Here is a 6,000-nt window from a genome sequence, read left to right as displayed (position 1 = left end):
ACTACTCTGTGCCAGGCACTGTTTTTGGCACTTTACATTAAATTCCTTTAATTCTCACAACAACTCTATAAAGTAGCTGTTCTGATTATGCCTAATTCATCAATTACAGGATTAGATATTCTGAGATAATGAAGTGCTGGATAATCAGAGGATTTTAAAGGTGGGAGGGCTCATGGAAATCATTTAAGCAGAGAGGCAGTGCATCGTGGTGGTTAGGGTGCAAGCTCTGCCCCCAAAATGTGTGGTTTTCAAACTTGGATCCTTCACTCATTAGGAATACACCTTGAGCAAATGACTTAACCTTTGTTTGTCTCAATTTCCTCATGTGTAAATGGGGATGATAATAGAATCTGTATGATGAGATTGTTAGGATTAAATGTGCAGTGCTTAGAACAGTGTCTGTCAGCTAGGAAGCTGTCAGTAATTGTTATAGATGAGGATGAGGAGGATGGTAGGGACCAGGTAAGTAAACACCATTGCTTTACTTAGATGAATGCATCACAGTATTATTAAAACATCCTCAGCTAAGTCAGAAAAAGGTTGCTGGTGGCAGTGATGGTCTTGATGGGAAGGATAGTGTCAGCATTATCAGTGATACAGATGGTTTCTTAGAGAAAAAAGAATTTGAAGAAGCAGACTGAAGAGGGGCTGTTAGCCTAGAAAGGCAGAAAAATGTGTGGTATATTGTAATTCATCAAAAAGTTTACAGAGACACAGTGACAGCAGTAACACACACAGAAATAAGGCCCAAATGTGGGTGCTTACATGGAGTTCTTCCAGTTTCTCTGGATCATCATAGACACATATAGAATGTTAGAGCTAAATGCGACCTTGGAGACTGTCCTGCACAACCCCCTCATTTCACATTTTACATTTCTGTGAGAAATCTGGCCAGGATTGCAGTACACTGAAGCCAGGGAAATTTGTGGTATGTTTAAAGAGGGATTTCAAGTAAGGACGAAGGGAAAGAGGGAGTTTAAAGTGATACCCAGGTGGAAGAGGAGAGTAGAGAAGGCAGTGAACTTTCCCAAAGTAATTAAAAGAAGGAGGGAAAGAAGGAGGGAGAGAGAGAAAGAGAGAGAAAGACACAGAGAAAGAACTCTAATTTTATGCTAAACAGTGTTAGATTGGATTTGTAGTTAATGTTTAAAAGCTCATGATAAAGAAAATTATTTTTTAAAAAATTATTTCTAGGAACTTGGTTTCTAAAATGAATGGAAGTTTGGGGGAGAGTTTGGCAGTGTTGATGGTTCCAGCAAATGAAGAATCAGCTGGTGTTGAAACTGGTAAGCAGTTAGTGTTAATCTGTTGCTGTTTAGGATGAATATCTTGGCTTTAAAAAAATCACTTTTAACTAAGTTTATGCTAAGAGCTTTTTTTAAAATAATGGAGTGTCTCAATAGGATCTAATGAGTCAGATTAATTTGGCATGGAGTTGTGAGCAGGGGAGGGGGCAGGAATCCTCCTGAACACTAAAAAACACTTTTCGGAGTTTCCTTTACAAGTGACTGGGCCAGGGTTGGGATGGGGGCTTTTCTCTGAGGAGTTTAAGGGCTCCCCACTGTGTCTGCTCTCCAGTTACAATAGCATTGGGTTCCCAAATGAGGGATAGTTTGTTTACAAGGGGAAAAAAAAAAAAAAAGCCAACAGCCCTGAGGCCGAAGCAAAGAAGATTTTTATGGCTATGAACCCACTTGTGTATTACTCTTTATAGAAAGCATTTACCTACCATGTCAGTATTTTAGAAAGAAGCTTTTAGTCTGACTTTTTTAATTAAAAAAGGATAAACACTGCTGTTTCTTCTGACCATAGTATTGTCCTGACTGTTGTAGGGTGTGGGAATATGGGAGGCTCTCCATTTTGTACCCCTCAGCATCAACCAACACACCTCCATTGCTGGGAGAAGGCGTTAGGAAAATGAGTGGAGCTGAGAATAAATGCCACGTTTATTTAAGTCTTTCTTCTTTTTGCCTTTTGATTCCTCCTTCCCTGGTGACTCCCACTTCAGTAACTGCTTGCTGTGTTGGGATCACGGAATCAAGTTAGAGATGAAGAAACTGAGGCACAGTGTAGCGATACACTTACCTTCAGTCCCTCAGGAGCATATGACAGACAAAATATGAGGCAGAACTCAAGCCTTTAGTCTGGGTGGAGACCTCATAAGTCTTGCTGCTTCTGCCCTAGAACTTGGTTGGGTCTGTGAGTGGCCAACTCTCTCACCCTCACTTTGCATTTGTGAAATTGTACCACAAAGGTCACATCCTTTGAAAAACTGGCTTAGAAAATCAAAGGCACCCAAGGGTAACGTAAGGAAAGGAATTTTTTAGGGCTGGTGCATATGAATTTTTAAAGCTCTAAAGCATTAAGGTAGTTATGACAAGATACGTTCAGTGATGTGAATAGTGACATCTGGTCTGGCATTCTTTCTTGGGGATCTAACTTATCTACGCTCTCCAACTTCATTCATCCATATGTGAATCCCAAATAGGATGTCCTGGTGAAGAACAAAAAATTGTTAGAGTCTGGTGAATGAAAGCCCACTCACCAGTGGGAAGTAAAAATATTTATATTTGGAGTATCCAGAAGTACCTTTAGCCAGACTGTGATATAGGCACCAAAACACCAAAATAAGATTAGAAATACCCTCAAGTGCTGGGGAAAGAAATGTTAAACAAATCTTACTGATGTTAAAAAAAAAAAAAAAAGGTAAGTGGGGTATGATAGACTCATAGCGAGAAGAATTAGAAAACAAGTCTAGGAAAAGAAATTCAGGGCAGAAACAGTGTAATTAATACCCACTCCCTCCCTCTAGACTTTGAAATAGGAGGTTCTTACGTGAAATTAAGGGAAAATATATGGGAACTTAAGGTTTTCCAAGCAGAAGGTAATTTTTTCTTTGGAGACGAGGATGTGAGTTAATGAATGTAATTCTGAATCAAAGTGGAGAAAAAATTATGAGCACAAAGAGGAAAAGGGAGGAGCAGGCTAATTGTTTTTAAAAATTCAGCCTACATCTTACTCTGTCTTAGAGTATTTCCAGCTTAGAGTATATAGTGTTTTAAACATCTCTTTTTGGGGAAGTTGATTTGAAGCTAGAAAAGTCTTTTAAGAGTTAGAAAGTTTAGAGTTTGGATTTTTTTTCTTTCACATATTTATTTGAAATTGAGATTATAGAAACTAAATATAAAGCAGGTATTACTATGTATTAGAAAACATCGTAAAACAGGTAAGGATAGTTACTGACTTCAGTATATTGAAAGAGTATTAAAACTAGTTCGAGTCATACATAAGAACCACAAACTATTATCAATGGCAGAATAAAATGCAGAAAAACTAAGTATAGGAAACTACTACCTTGTGATAGTGCTGTGATAAAATTTAAACTGTAAAACAGGATGATTTTTTTAATTGACAGCATTGATTAAATTAAATTATATTTAAGCCTTGCTGCCTAAAATTAAGACTCAAAAAATTCAAATATCCATCATCCTATTATGATTTTTCACAGAGTGGGAGTGATCATAATAATTAACCTGTATCTTCTTCACTTCCATAGGAGAATGTCAAAAGTTTTATCTCCTGAGAAACCTTGAAGACTCTTTTAAAGGTGAAACTTTTCATCTTTAGGTAAGGAAAAGTTTTCTGTTGTTTATCCATCTGTTAAAAAGAGAGCATTTCAATTAGGGGAAATAAGTAACATGTACTTAAGCTTTGCTTGTCCTAACTGATGTCAAACATTTGAAGAGGAGAGAGAGCAAGGTTTTTAAGTTAAAAAAAATTAGTTGGAAAATTTTTATTTAAAAAGATCAATTTGTTGAGGAAAAAAATGAGACCTTTTTTTGCACTTTCTCATAGACTGACATGATAATAGGATTCTCATCATCTAGTTTTCTAAGCATTTAAGATATAAAATTAAAATTATATTTAGCAAAATCAGAAACTAGAGATTTTTCAGATGACTAGAATATTCCTGAACATAAATGTAAATGTATATAATAATAAAAAGTAGACTATTTTGATAAATTTGAAAGACCGGTCACTGCTTTAAAAGCAGGCCAGTGAATTAAAGTTAATTAAGATCTGGGCAGTAATAGAGAAGCTTAAACTCTGGGATAGACTCACAGTATTGCTTTGTAGGGTCATAATGTAAATACAAACAATTAGTTTAATCAGGCAAGAACCTGTCCTTCGTGTGTGACCTGTTTTCAGTTTTTGCCTGTGTCATACTGTAACGTAAGAAAAGAAATGATAAACTTTTTGAGCATATTAGAATATTAGCAACTTATTCTATTTTTGGCAATAATTTTATTAGTGCAGTTTACTTGCATGAACAGTATAAACTACATGTAGGAAAATTAGATGTTTTAAAGCAGATAAACTAAAAATGCAGTTTTAATATGTAAATGTTTAGAGATGCTTTGAAGTATTTTATGAAGTTAAAAGAATAAAAGTAGTTGTTACTGAAATTATATATAGAATCTGTTGTAAGACCTGCAAATCTGCACTTTCCAGCTTTGTCACCAATACCATATTTGGAAAAAGAAATAGATTGCAATGTTTGTCTCCTATTAACATATATTTTTAAGAGTAAACAAGATTTCTCCTAATTTTAAATACATTAATACAGTTACATATGAATATTTTTAAAAATCATAGTATAGAAGTTTAGGCTTTTAAAAAATACATGTAAAAATTCATGTGGTAAAACAGAATCTAAAAACTTCGGGAGAAAAATAATAAATCTTTGGTATGAATTTGAAGAATGCATTTCTAGAATACATTTGTTTTCTTCTTATAAAGAAAATCATATTATTATTAAGTATATAGGTGAAGACTTACTTAAATGACTTAATTAGGATATACTAACTTCTAAGTCCTTTTTACAAGGAGAATTATGGTAACCTGAAAAAAATTTTTATTTTTATTGTAATCTTTAAATATAGCCTTTTAATATGTCAATTTTTAAATCTTGTATTTTAAAGAATAAAATAAAAGAAAGGATGACTAACCTCCTAATTGAGAATAAATCTCGTAGCACCGAGAAGAGAGTTGTAAACCTGTAATAAATATACGAGGAGGTCAGTTTCATTTCTGACTTGTTTTTGAGCCTTTCTCATGAATCATATGTTTTAACATCAGGAGAATAATATATAAAATATGCACTAAATTCTTATGGTTTTGCAGCTATTAAAAAATAGAGGGAAAACAATGCAACTTCTAGCTAAATTGTAACCAAAGTGTTAAGTGAAAACTAGAAAAATACAGAAGCTAAAATAGTATGATGACCTAAAATTCAAAATATATATGTATGTATAATTTTTATGTCTTAGTATGTAGCATTTATCTAAATTGTTAATGAAACTCCGTATACTGTAATACGAATGAAAAAATAAATGATGGAGAAGTATTTTCTCTTTGCAGTTTACTAGATCAAAAAATTTACTAATAAGCTAATAATATTAAGGGACAGGTTTAAAATAGAATATTGTAGAACAGAATTTTGCTGAAGACGCATCTTTCCAACAAGGCTTTGGCTTTTTGTGTGTATATTAGGATTTCTGAGTCTAGTGGTTTGAAATTCATGATACATTTTGAGTGCCCTATCAAATGGCAAAATCTTTCGGTGGAAAATTCAGACATTGTGTACATTTTATTTTCTATTGGGGTATAAGAAAAATAGTTGATACTTTAGGAGAATTCTAGCTGTTGTTTTAGTGCTTGCATCAAATATCAAACAGTTATTTTGTCTGTCAGTCAGTTACACGTCTGAGCAAGGTACAGTTTGTGAAAGTACATCTTATATATTTAATTTATATTGGTGATACAGTGATCTCTAAATGTGATTGTCATCTTTACTGAAATTATGGGCAATACATTTAAAAGAAATGTATTTTAAACCTTATTTTTAATTAAAATGAGAAAGACTTAGAAGGAGTTCTTTCGTGAGTAAAAGATGTGCTTGTGCAGTTTTCCGAAAGAATGAACTCCTAGTTTATTTTT

This window comes from Camelus bactrianus, chromosome 10 (assembly GCF_048773025.1).
Source record: "Camelus bactrianus isolate YW-2024 breed Bactrian camel chromosome 10, ASM4877302v1, whole genome shotgun sequence".
NCBI classification, from domain to species: Eukaryota; Metazoa; Chordata; class Mammalia; order Artiodactyla; family Camelidae; genus Camelus; species Camelus bactrianus.
This window is presented reverse-complemented; position numbering follows the sequence as displayed.